Raw genomic sequence first — 13,851 nt, 5'->3', positions numbered from 1 at the left:
CATACCGGCTACACCCGAAAGGGGGGGCACTCGTGCCGTTATAACTGTTCCGTATGTCAGGATGCAGAGTGCCCTATGCAAACCTTAAACTTGACACCATGTGCGGATTGCCATCGCACATGTCGTTCGACCTACTGTTATGATAAACACAAAATTGAAACATGGCACCCTAAGGCCTGTAAATCTGTAAGCATTTGTGCCATTAACAAGAAATTCCCAAAATGTCATTGCAATTACAGCCTTAAAATAGATAGCCCTAAACCACATGTTTGTGGAATCCTACATTGTCCAATCTGTAAAGGGGCTCTGAAAAGCAGAAATGCTGAAGTGGTTCAAGAAGTGCCACACGAGTGTTATATTCAGCCCTTGGCTGAAGATGAACATTCAGAGAAATATGTGTTCTATGATTTTGAGACAAATCAGCAATCTGGGGATCATTTGCCTATTTTTGTATCTACCATGACATTCAAGGGGGAAAAGTGGTCTGCAGAAGGATCCAATTGTGCACTACTCTTTCTAAAACATTTTAGAAAACCACAGTACCGAAACTTTACGTTTATAGCGCACAATGCTAGAGCCTACGACTCTTACCTTCTTCTGAACCCCTTGATACAGCAAGGCGTGGCCCCCAGGGTCATCGCGCAAGGTAGTAAAATCTTGTGTTTTGTAGATCCAGCCTTCAACCAGAGATACATTGACAGTTTAAGCTTCTTACCCATGAGATTGGCTCAAATGCTCAAAGGCTGGTTCCCCCACTTCTTCACATCTGAGGAGAATCTACATTATATCGGATCATATCCCAGCCCAGAAATGTACGGGTGTGATCAAATGTCTCCCAAAGAGCGTGAGAGATTCATGATTTGGTATGAGACAGTAAGACATGGCACCTTTGATTTACATAAAGAGATGGAATCATACTGTGACAATGATGTGGTTATACTTCGTGAAGGATGCCTCAGATTCAGAGAAGAGGTCATCAAAGATGCAGGTATTGACCCATGGAGTTGTACAACGATTGCATCGGCATGCATGAAAACATACCGTACACACTATCTGCCTACAGCCTCTATAGCGATCCCCTCACCTGACAACTACCGACGCCAATTCAAGGCATACTCTAGTGGGTCCATTCAATGGCTAGAGTATATGGCCCAGGATAAAGACATTTTTATTCAACATGCTTTGAATCGAGGGGAGAAGGCATTTGGCTCTTACCATGTAGATGGCTACACCCAGATCGACGGGGTTGAGACCGTGTATGAGTACAATGGTTGTTTCTTCCATGGTTGCAAATCTTGCTTTGTGCCCCAGAACATGTGTGTCCTAACCCAAAAGACTTTTGGGGAAATGTACCAAGAGTTTCAAGACAAAGTTGCTTCTTTACAGGCTACTTACGGCCTAAAAGTGGTTGTTTTGTGGGAGCACGAATGGACAGCCCTCAAAAAGTCTGATCCTCATGTTCAAGCATTCCTTTCCAGCTTTGACACCCCAGAACCTCTGGAGCCAAGACAGGCCTTGTATGGCGGCCGTACCAATGCTTTGACATTGAGGTATGTAGCGCAACCCGACGAGACAATAGGCTATGTGGATTTTACATCCCTTTATCCGCATGTAATGAGTTCCTCATGCTATCCTATAGGTCATCCTGAAATTATTCATCGTGATTTTGACTTACCTCAAAACTATTTTGGTCTGATCAAAGCAACAGTCTACCCTCCAAGGGGTTTGTTTATACCTGTGTTGCCTTACAGGGGCCCTCAAGGAAAACTTTTCTTTCTCCTTTGTCGCACCTGCAGTGAAAACATACAACAAACCCCATGTGATCACACCGATCAAGAAAGAGCACTGACAGGTGTATGGGTCACAGCTGAATTCTCAAAGGCTTTAGAGATGGGGTATCGTGTGGCCAAAATCTTTGAAGTATGGAACTTTTCAAAGAAATCAGACACTCTTTTTAAAGAGTACATCAAGACCTTCTTGAGATGTAAGCAAATGGCTTCAGGCTATCCTGCATCGGTCACAGATCAAGAGAGTAAAGACATTCAAGACTATCATGACAGAGAAGGCATCCTTCTTGACCCTGACAGAATAGAGGTCAACAAAACCAAACGAAAGGTGTCGAAATTGTACTTATATTCGCTTTGGGGCAAATTAGCGCAGAGGTGTAATATGCTAACAACGTCGATTATTAAAGACCCTGAAGAATTTTTGGAATTCATTTTTTCGGACCAATATGAAATTTCACATTTTTCATTCTTGAGTCAAAACATTGCCTTGGTGCAATGGCAACGTAACAAGAAGTGGGTTCTACCCCCGGGTAATGTAAATGTGTTTCTTGCAGCATTTACCACGGCCTATGGCCGACTTGAACTGTACAAGCTCATGGAGCAGCTTCAGAGGCGGGTACTTTACCACGACACAGACTCTGTGGTCTATGTAAGCAAACCAGGGGATTGGAGCCCCCCACTCAGCAACTATCTGGGTGGCTTAACGAGCGAACTCGCAGAGGGTGACCATATCACAGAATGGTCATCCTGTGGGCCCAAAAGCTATGCTTTTAGAACGCTAAAGAATCACGTGGTATTGAAAGCCAAAGGAGTGACTCAAAACTATGAAAATGCCCAGCGTGTAAACTTGGAATCAATCACACGCTTGGTCGAGGGGTTCCTAAATGACAGGAATAGTGACTTGGAGATTTTGAGCTCCTACAAAAAGATTGTTAGGGATAAAAAGGGCTTCCATCTGAGGAATGCCCCACTCATTAAAAGATTCAGGGTTGTCTATGACAAGAGAGTGCTTTTGCCTGATGGGACCACATTGCCCTATGGCTACTGACTTATGCTACAGGCCGCAGTGTGTCAGGTGTGACTCAAAAAAACTATGAAAAAATACCCCTTGTGTAAAAAACTAGGAATCAATCACACGCTTGTTTGAGGGGGGTTCCTAAATGACAGGAATAGTGACTTTGAGATTTAGGAGCTCCTACAAAAAGATTGTTGGGTATAATAAAGGGCTTCCATTTACTAAAAGGGCCCCACTTACTAAAAGATTCAGGGTTGTCTATGACAAGAGACTGGTTTTGACTGGACCACATTACCCCTTTGGCTGCTGACTTATGCTACAAGCTACAGGGGTCTTAAAGCTTAAGATATAATGACTGCTGTAGAAGGTTTTGACCCCCGGTTGCAACTACAATTTTCGGCCTTAATCGCAGGGCCTTCGAATAGTGGTAAAACTTGTTTTGTAAAAAGTATTTTAGAGAATTCTGAACATGTGTTATCTCAAAAGCCTGATAATGTTGTGTGGTGTTATTCATGTTATCAACCTCTGTATGATGAATTGTTGAAGACAATAAAAATCAAGTTTGTTGAAGGAATACCTGATACCCTGTCTGATGATGAACTTTTACCTCCTCATAAAAACAATCTGTTGGTTTTGGATGATATGCTATTTGCAGGTAGCGAACATTCCGAAATTGCCCGAGCGTTTACCCAATATACTCATCATAGAAACCTGTCCGTGCTTTACTTGGTGCAGAATGTGTTTCACCAAGGTAAAAATAGCCGCACCATCAGTTTGAACGCCAATTACATGGTTTTGTTCAAAAATCCTAGAGACAAACTACAAATTAACACTCTAGCTCAGCAGATGTACCCGGGAAGGAAATCCTACTTTATGGAGAGCTACGAGGACGCTACCCAAGCGTCATTTTCTTATTTAATCGTGGATTTAAAAGCAAATACTCCAGAACACCTGAGGCTACGAACCGGTCTGTTCCCGTGGGAGTGGCCGGCTGCGTACATTCCTAAAAAAAAGTAGCTGCTATGTCTCTGCGTTTAAAAAGAAACTTGCCCCTATTGAGAAGCCTAGTTGGGGCTACATCTAATGAACGGAAGGCCATCTTGGGTCACTGTTCTTCAGATCTCATATTATCCCTATGTGAGATTGCTTTGAATCTTCTCAAAGGACGCATTCCACTCACCCTTTCGACGGTTCTATAGAACCCTTTTTTAACCTTAATACATTTTGCAGGTTCCGTTAACTTTTTGAAATAAAATTCCCGGTCCTTATCTTTGATATTATACCAGCTATGGGGGTATGTAATCTCGCTGAGCCCTACTTCCCAGGCCTCTGATAACTCTATAGGCTTTGGAAAATTGGTTGTATAATTAGAACTCTTATGATTATTGCGATATATATGTGCGGACGCATTACTGGGGAGAGTCAGGTAGAAGCCGCTGTGTTCCATTATGCCCTCCGGTGTACACCCGAATGAGGATGTATTTTATCATGCATGGGGGTTTAAATTAACCCCTGATGCCTCCACTACATCCTTCTCTAATACCCAGCTGTTGAATTTTAGCGGACAGTTTTTCCAGCGGACCAGCACCCATTTTTGATCGTTCTCTCTCTTTTGATCTAGAATCTCCTCTACGTGAAACACCTTGTCTTTACCAACCTTTACCTTCTGTAATTCCTGCTCATAAAAAGATCCCGTTATAAGTTCCCCGTCATAATCTTTTAATATGTAGACCGGGGGTATGCGCGGCAGACATTCTGTAACCGTGAAAAGCTCATCACTGTATCCTTGCACGTATTTTTTATCGAAAACACCCCTCAACTTGGATATACAAACCAAGTCCCCCACAATAAATTAAAAATGTATTTTTTTCTTACGGCGAAGAGGGAGCAAACCATACAGATTTTTAAAGACTTGAAAAGAGTTTTCCGAAGAGACTTCGGAGGGTTTCATCCTTATACTTTTATGATAACTATTGTTATACGCAATTACTAAATCTTGAACTATATCTATATATTTATGCGTGTTGTGAGCTGTAAAATAGCGCCACATCCGCTCCTTCAGAGTTCGGTTAAAGCGTTCAACCACAGAAGCTTTCAAATCCGATCCTGTAGCAAAATGTACTATATTGTGCTTTTTCATTAGTTTCTGAAAGGTCTTATTAAAAAATTATTTTCCGCCATCGGTCTGCACTTTCTTGGGGGCGCCTCCTTCCTTCAAGATAGAGGCAAATGCCCTGGTCACCTCAGCGCCGCTCTTATTCTTTAAATTAAAAATTAAATTAAATTCTTTAAATATCTATGACCGTTAGCATGTAGTGGTTTCCTTCATTTTTATCTGCAAGGGCCTGCATGTCACATAGATCAGCCTGAAATTGGGACAATGGGTGTGTAGAAAAAACTCTATTTCTAGGAAAATGTTTTCTCACGGGTTTATGCATCTTGTTCGGATAGCCACTCATTGACTTTAGCATCGCTTAACCTGTGAACTGTTTCTTCGGCTAAAGCGCGCTGTAAATGTTCCTTACCCCCATAAGACCCCGGGTTAGAGGGATTATAATAAATGTTTTTCAAAATCTGCTCTGCCATCCTTCTTGCCTCTCTGAGGTCCAATAACGTTAATGAGCCACTTTCAAATAACAACATTTAATTTTCATTTTTGGGATTTTTATTTTTCATGAAAACATTAGGTATTACGTATACAGACAATCCATAATTCGTTGCAGGATACATGCCCGCCCTTTCTCTATGATCGAATCATGTAAAACCTTGTATATTTGGCTTAGATTAACAGGTTTGTTTCGCTGAATTTTTACAACAGACACATCGGCTATAAAAGTATATAAACAACAAATATGATACATGTTACAATTAAAGGGTGTTTCAAACAAATAAAATAAAATCTTAGACAAGGTTGTTTCTAGTTCTTCAGAATCACCACCAAGCCGGGTAACCATTTGTGTCCATTGTAGAACCTCGCCAGCATGGCGTACATGATTCATGATTTGGTCCATTTTCAAAACACGCTCTACATTAGCCCCGGAATTGGGGGTTTTGTAGAACGAGACATTGTTCACTTTATTTTCAATAATTTGATGCATAACACTTGTAAGTTCTCTCAAAAGAAAAAATGTATTTATTCTATCTAACATCGTATACACATAGTTGCTCTACATCTAAATAACAAAAATGTCACTCGGGCTCTTGGGGTTTATTGAGCCAGAAAGTCATCACATCAGACACCACAGCCTCCCGGTATTTGTTATCCTCCACCAGGGTGTGTCGGATTTCTTTGAGTTTCTCGTGTATGTGAACCGCTTCCTTCAGTTCATGTAGGAACGCCTCGGTTACCCAGTAAACTCTGGGGATAGACGGCACAAGGCCCATAGCCTCCAGGGCTCTGACCAGCGATGGTATAAACCGGCCGGACCAAAGTCTCTTCACCAGCGCCTCAAAATTGTTGAAGAAGTAGTATCTTGGGGGGTCGTATAGGCAGGGATGCCTTCGCTGGCTGGGGTGATTAATCTCACAACCGATGCATTTTTCTCGTATATATTCTCCAAACACCACGTCTAAAAGCGTGGCAACTGAGGCCTTGATTGTGTCCACAAAAATAGTACTGACCACCCCATCAAACACGTCCTCAGGTTGTGTACATGTAGGGGGTGTCGAGGGTCTTGCCAGGGGGGAGTAGAATGGAGGGAAGTATCTACTTATATCAATACCAGGAAAGAGAGAAGTATCTACTTATATCAATACCAGGAAAGAGAGAACTATCTGCTTATATCAATACCAGGAAAGAGAGAAGTATCTACTTATATCAATACCAGGAAAGAGAGAAGTATCTACTTATATCAATACCAGGAAAGAGAGAACTATCTGCTTATATCAATACCAGGAAAGAGAGAACTATCTACTTACAGTTGCAGGTGGAAGTTTACATACACTTAGGTTAGAGTCATTAAAACTTGTTTTTCAACCACTCCACAAATCTCTTGTTAACAAACTATAGTTTTGGCAAGTTGGTTACTTTATGCATGACACAAGTAATTTTTCCAACAATTGTTTACAGACAGATTATTTCACTTATAATTCACTTAATCACGATTCCAGTGGGTGAGAAGTTTGCATACACAAAGTTGACTGTGCCTTTAAACAGCTTGCAAAATTCCAGAAAATTATGTAATGGCTTTAGAGGCTTCTGATAGGCTAATAGACATCATTGGAGTCAATTGGAGGTTTAACTGTGGATGTATTTCAAGGCATACCTTCAAACTCAGTGCATCTTTGCTTGACATCATAGGAAAATCAAAAGAAGCCAAGACCTCAGAAAAATAATTGTAGACCTCCACAAGTCTGGTTCATCCTTGGGAGCAATTTCCAAACGCCTGAAGGTACCACGTTCATCTGTACAAGCAATAGTATGCAAGTACAAACACCATGGGACCACACAGCCATCATACCGCTCAGGAAGGAGACGCGTTCTGTCTCCTAGAGATGAACATACTTTGGTGTAAAAAGAGCAAATCAATTCCAGAACAACAGCAAAGGACCTTGTGAAGATGCTGGAGGAAACAGGTACAAAGGTATTTATATCCACAGTAAAAACGAGTCTTATATCAATATAACCTGAAAGGCCGCAAGGCAAGGAAGAAGCCACTGCTCCAAACCTCCATAAAAATCCAGACTACGGTTTGTAACTGCACATGGGGACAAAGCTTGTACTTTTTGGAGAAATATCCTCTGGTCTGATGAAACAACAATGGAACGAACTGTTTGGCCATAATGACCATCTTTATGTTTGGAGGAAAAAGGAGGAGGCTTGCAAGCCGAAGAACACCATCCCAACCGTGAAGCACGGGGGTGGCAGCATCATGTTGTGAGGGTGCTTTGCTGCAGGAGGGACTGGTGCACTTCACAAAATAGATGGCATCATGAGGTAGGAAAATGAGGTGGATATATTGACGCAACATCCCCAGACATCAGTCAGGAAGTTAAAGTTTGGTCACAAATGGGTCTTCAAAATGGACAATGACGCCAAGCATGCATCCAAAGTTGTTGCAAAATGTTTTAAGGACAACAAAGTCAAGGTATTGGAGTGGCCATCACAAAGCCCTGACCTCAATCTTATAGAAAACTTGTGGGCAGAACTGAAAAGGCGTGTACGAGCAAGGTGGCCTACAAACCTGACTCAGTTACACCAGCTCTGTCAGGAGGAATGGGCCAAAATTCACCCAACTTCTTGTGGGAAGCTTGTGTAAGGCTACCCGAAACGTTTGACCCAAGTTAAACAGTTTAAAGGCAATGCTACTAAATACTAATTGAGTGTATGTAAACTTCTGAAAGTAAAGTGTTGATCCTGACTGACCTAAGACAGGGAGTTTTATTGAAAAGTAAATAGAAAGTATCACCCTCAGCCCACCCCGTCTTCGTTAATTTTCAATCCTCCAAATTGGTTCTCCCTTATTTTCTTGAATAACAATGTTGTTTTTTTGGTTTAATATATGCACTTGTCTGGACTGAGAAGAGTGCATTTAGGCCTATTTCACACAGTGTTTTTTTTGCCTATTCTTGATAACCCTATAATTTCTACCATTTTCTATAGATACCACCACCTGTTTTTGGTTCGCATACTATATTGTTCTTGCTCTACTTTCCTGAATGATTATTACTCACAAAAGGTTATGGAAATATGTTTTGTCAGTCTGGGCAAATAGGGTAACCTTGATAAGTTTCAATAGGCAGCATTTATTTTCTCTTCGTGGTAAAATCATTGCAGATTATACAGGGTGGTTTGGATTGTTTTCCTGCCATTTAGTGTAACTTTTTAGTGTCAAGTATTGTGAAGTATACTACTTTGTTTTATACGGAGCACATGAAGTCATACTTTAGTGTCAAATTATGACGAAATAGTAGAGAGAAACACAATAAAAACTGCAGTGTATTAATAATGTATTATTCAACATTAAACATGCATCTTCACACACCTACATGATTAATCAGATTACAATAATGTACAGTATATGATGGGATATATAATTCTACTTTTATGCTAATCAGAAATCTGTCAGGAAATGTGATTTACTAGGGTCCGCTAATTAAACCAAGGGATTTATAGAAATGATAACCACAATATGCTTTCTCAGATAAAGTGAAATATGTATCAGTACATTCGGAAAGTATTCAGACCCCTTGACTTTTCCCACATTTCTTTACGTTACAGCCTTATTCTTAAATGGATGAAATTGTTTTTCCCCCTCATCAATCTACACACAATACCCCATAATGACGGTATTTCCAGACACCCAGTAACCAAAACCATATAAAGGGCTATATATTTCTTCCTAAATAAGATAAGGTACTGTAGTCTGCTCCAAGTGGGCATTCTGCTTCTGAATGTATAATGCCCTAAGGCTGTGATCTATTGGGCATTTGGGAGCATGGCAGCTTGAGCGTGTATGATATGCAACATCAAACATGCCCTTTACAGACTGCAGAGTTCAACTGTGATCTCCTGTCAGGCTAGTTGAGGTGATCACAGGGTAAGCGTGTCAGGCCTAAATGACTCTCCTGACTTCTATTGCTTCATAGAAGCAAGGTAACCAAGGAGGCTGCAGTTTAATGGGTATACTGTAGGAAATAAGGTAAAGGGATAAATGAATAAAGCAATGAATGAATGAATGAATGAGTGAGATCAGTCAATAACATTTATTTTTTGAAGCCCTTTTTACATCAGCAGTTGTCACAATGCGCTTTACAGGATGAATGAATGAATGAATGAAGCTGACTGGTCATAAGAACACATACATTGGAGATGTTTATCATGGTCAGAACCCTGGTTCTCTGATAATGAGTGGTTGGCTAGGTGGTTAACTGCTCATAGATTTTTTTAAAAGAAGAAAACATATATAACATATATAGATTTTTTACAAACATATTAATCTGACTGAAATGGGGTTTTCCACCAGAACTGTCACTATCAACAAAATACATCAACACCATCATTTAATTCTTCAGGTTTCATCAAACTACTCTATGCTCTTATTTTTTTTATCTGGTGAACACAATGTACAATCCTACAGTTCTAAAGTTGACTAATCATCTTCCCACTGGGCACACACTCGTTGAATGAACTTTGTTCCATGCCATTTCAACGAAATTACGTTGAACCAACATGGAATAGACATTGAACTGATGTCTGTGCCCAGAGGGTACACTTAAAAAAAAAAAAAAATCAGTCCACAAACTTAATATTACAGTGTATACAAATGGCATTTTGTCAAACAACACATAATTCCCAACAACACATAATTAAACAATACAATGCTTGGTTGTATAACCTCACTGATGAAAACAACCCTAAAGTATACTGGGTGTGTATATAATTTAGGGCTGACCCCAATTAGTTGACTGGTCGGTTGTTTGGTCGTTAGGCTGTTGGTCGACAGAGATTGTTTTAGTCGAGCAGTAACAAATTATATATATATATATATATATATATATATATAACCGTCTTCTGGTAGATGGAAAGGCTTTCCCAACAACATTCTCAGTTATATATTAACTAGCTACAAAGTAGTCTATGCCTAATTGGGAGAATGAAGAATGATATCATGATTATTTGCATCAATCAAGTGGCCATTTGTTTTGCAAACTCCATCTCATGTGCTACAGAAACACTGCTAACCAAACAACAGTGCTAACCAAACAACAGTGCTAACCAAACAACAGTGCTAAACAAACAACAGTGCTAACCAAACAACAGTACTAACCAAACAACAGTGCTAAACAAACAACAGTGCTAACCAAACAACAGTGCTAAACAAACAACAGTACTAACCAAACAACAGTGCTAAACAAACAACAGTGCTAACCAAACAACAATGCTAAACAAACAACAGTGCTAACCAAACAACAGTGCTAAACAAACAACAGTGCTAAACAAACAACAGTGCTAACCAAACAACAGTGCTAACCAAACAACAGTGCTAAACAAACAACAGTGCTAAACAAACAACAGTGCTAACCAAACAACAGTGCTAAACAAACAACAGTGCTAACCAAACAACAGTGCTAGGTGCCTGCACACTTCAAAATCAAATCAAATCTAATTTTATTTGTCACATACACATGGTTAGCAGATGTTAATGCGAGTGTAGCGAAATGCTTGTGCTTCTAGTTCCGACAATGCAGTGATAACCAACAAGTAATCTAACTAACAATAAGGGGATAAAGAATATGTACATAAGGATATATGAATGAGTGATGGTACAGGGCAGCATACAGTAGATGGTATCGAGTACAGTATATACATATGAGATGAGTATGTAGACAAAGTACACAAAGTGGCATAGTTAAAGTGGCTAGTGATACATGTATTACATAAGGATGCAGTCGATGATATAGAGTACAGTATATACGTATGCATATGAGATGAATAATGTAGGGTAAGTAACATTATATAAGGTAGCATTGTTTAAAGTGGCTAGTGATATATTTACATCATTTCCCATCAATTCCCATTATTAAAGTGGCTGGAGTTGGGTCAGTGTCAATGACAGTGTGTTGGCAGCAGCCACTCAATGTTAGTGGTGGCTGTTTAACAGTCTGATGGCCTTGAGATAGAAGCTGTTTTTCAGTCTCTCGGTCCCAGCTTTGATGCACCTGTACTAACCTCGCCTTCTGGATGATAGCGGGGGGAACAGGCAGTGGCTCGGGTGGTTGATGTCCTTGATGATCTTAATGGCCTTCCTGTAACATCGGGTGGTGTTGGTGTCCTGGAGGGCAGGTAGTTTGCCCCCGGTGATGCGTTGTGCAGACCTCACTACCCTCTGGAGAGCCTTACGGTTGAGGGCGGAGCAGTTGCCGTACCAGGCGGTGATACAGCCCGCCAGGATGCTCTCGATTGTGCATCTGTAGAAGTTTGTGAGTGCTTTTGGTGACAAGCCGCATTTCTTCAGCCTCCTGAGGTTGAAGAGGCGCTGCTGCGCCTTCTTCACGACGCTGTCAGTGTGAGTGGACCAATTCAGTTTGTCTGTGATGTGTATGCCGAGGAACTTAAAACTTGCTACCCTCTCCACTACTGTTCCATCGATGTGGATAGGGGGGTGTTCCCTCTGCTGTTTCCTGAAGTCCACAATCATCTCCTTAGTTTTGTTGACGTTGAGTATGAGGTTATTTTCCTGACACCACACTCCGAGGGCCCTCACCTCCTCCCTGTAGGCCGTCTCGTCGTTGTTGGTAATCAAGCCTACCACTGTTGTGTCGTCCGCAAACTTGATGATTGAGTTGGAGGCGTGCGTGGCCACGCAGTCGTGGGTGAATAGGGAGTACAGGAGAGGGCTCAGAACGCACCCTTGTGGGGCCCCCGTGTTGAGGATCAGCGGGGAGGAGATGTTGTTGCCTACCCTCACCACCTGGGGGCGGCCCGTCAGGAAGTCCAGTACCCAGTTGCACAGGGCGGGGTCGAGACCCAGGGTCTCGAGCTTGATGATGAGCTTGGAGGGTACTATGGTGTTGAATGCTATGAGTGCTAAGAGGTATTCCTCTTGTCCAGGTGGGTTAGGGCAGTGTGCAGTGTGGTTGAGATTGCATCGTCTGTGGACCTATTTGGGCGGTAAGCAAATTGGAGTGGGTCTAGGGTGTCAGGTAGGGTGGAGGTGATATGGTCCTTGACTAGTCTCTCAAAGCACTTCATGATGACGGAAGTGAGTGCTACGGGGCGGTAGTCGTTTAGCTCAGTTACCTTAGCTTTCTTGGGAACAGGAACAATGGTGGCCCTCTTGAAGCATGTGGGAACAGCAGACTGGTATAGGGATTGATTGAATATGTCCGTAAACACACCGGCTAGCTGGTCTGCGCATGCTCTGAGGGCGCGGCTGGGGATGCCGTCTGGGCCTGCAGCCTTGCGAGGGTTAACACGTTTAAATGTCTTACTCACCTCGGCTGCAGTGAAGGAGAGACCGCATGTTTTCGTTGCAGGCCGTGTCAGTGGCACTGTATTGTCCTCAAAGCGGGCAAAAAAGTTATTTAGTCTGCCTGGGAGCAAGACATCCTGGTCCGTGACTGGGCTGGGTTTCTTCTTGTAGTCCGTGATTGACTGTAGACCCTGCCACATGCCTCTTGTGTCTGAGCCGTTGAATTGAGATTCTACTTTGTCTCTGTACTGACGCTTAGCTTGTTTAATAGCCTTGCGGAGGGAATAGCTGCACTGTTTGTATTCGGTCATGTTACCAGACACCTTGCCCTGATTAAAAGCAGTGGTTCGCGCTTTCAGTTTCACGCGAATGCTGCCATCAATCCACGGTTTCTGGTTAGGGAATGTTTTTATCGTTGCTATGGGAACGACATCTTCAACGCACGTTCTAATGAACTCGCACACCGAATCAGCGTATTCGTCAATATTTTTATCTGACGCAATACGAAACATGTCCCAGTCCACGTGATGGAAGCAGTCTTGGAGTGTGGAGTTAGCTTGGTCGGACCAGCGTTGGACAGATCTCAGCGTGGGAGCCTCTTGTTTAAGTTTCTGTCTGTAGGCAGGGATCAACAAAAGGGAGTCGTGGTCAGCTTTTCCGAAAGGGGGGCGGGGCAGGGCCTTATATGCGTCGCGGAAGTTAGAGTAACAATGATCCAAGGTTTTACCACCCCTAGTTGCGCAATCGATATGCTGATAAAATTTAGGGAGTCTTGTTTTCAGATTAGCTTTGTTAAAATCCCCAGCTACAATGAATGCAGCCTCCGGATAAATGGTTTCCAGTTTGCAAAGAGTTAAATAAAGTTCGTTCAGAGCCATCGATGTGTCTGCTTGGGGGGGGATATATACGGCTGTGATTATAATCGAAGAGAATTCTCTTGGTAGATAATGCGGTCTACATTTGATTGTGAGGAATTCTAAATCAGGTGAACAGAAGGATTTGAGTTCCTGTATGTTTCTTTCATCACACCATGTCTCGTTAGTCATGAGGCATACGCCCCGCCACTCTTCTTACCAGAAAGATGTTTGTTTCTGTCGGCGCGATGCGTGGAGAAACCCGTTGGCTGCACCGCCCG

The sequence above is a fragment of the Oncorhynchus keta genome, chromosome 25 (assembly GCF_023373465.1).
Source record: "Oncorhynchus keta strain PuntledgeMale-10-30-2019 chromosome 25, Oket_V2, whole genome shotgun sequence".
NCBI classification, from domain to species: domain Eukaryota; kingdom Metazoa; phylum Chordata; class Actinopteri; order Salmoniformes; family Salmonidae; genus Oncorhynchus; species Oncorhynchus keta.
This window is presented reverse-complemented; position numbering follows the sequence as displayed.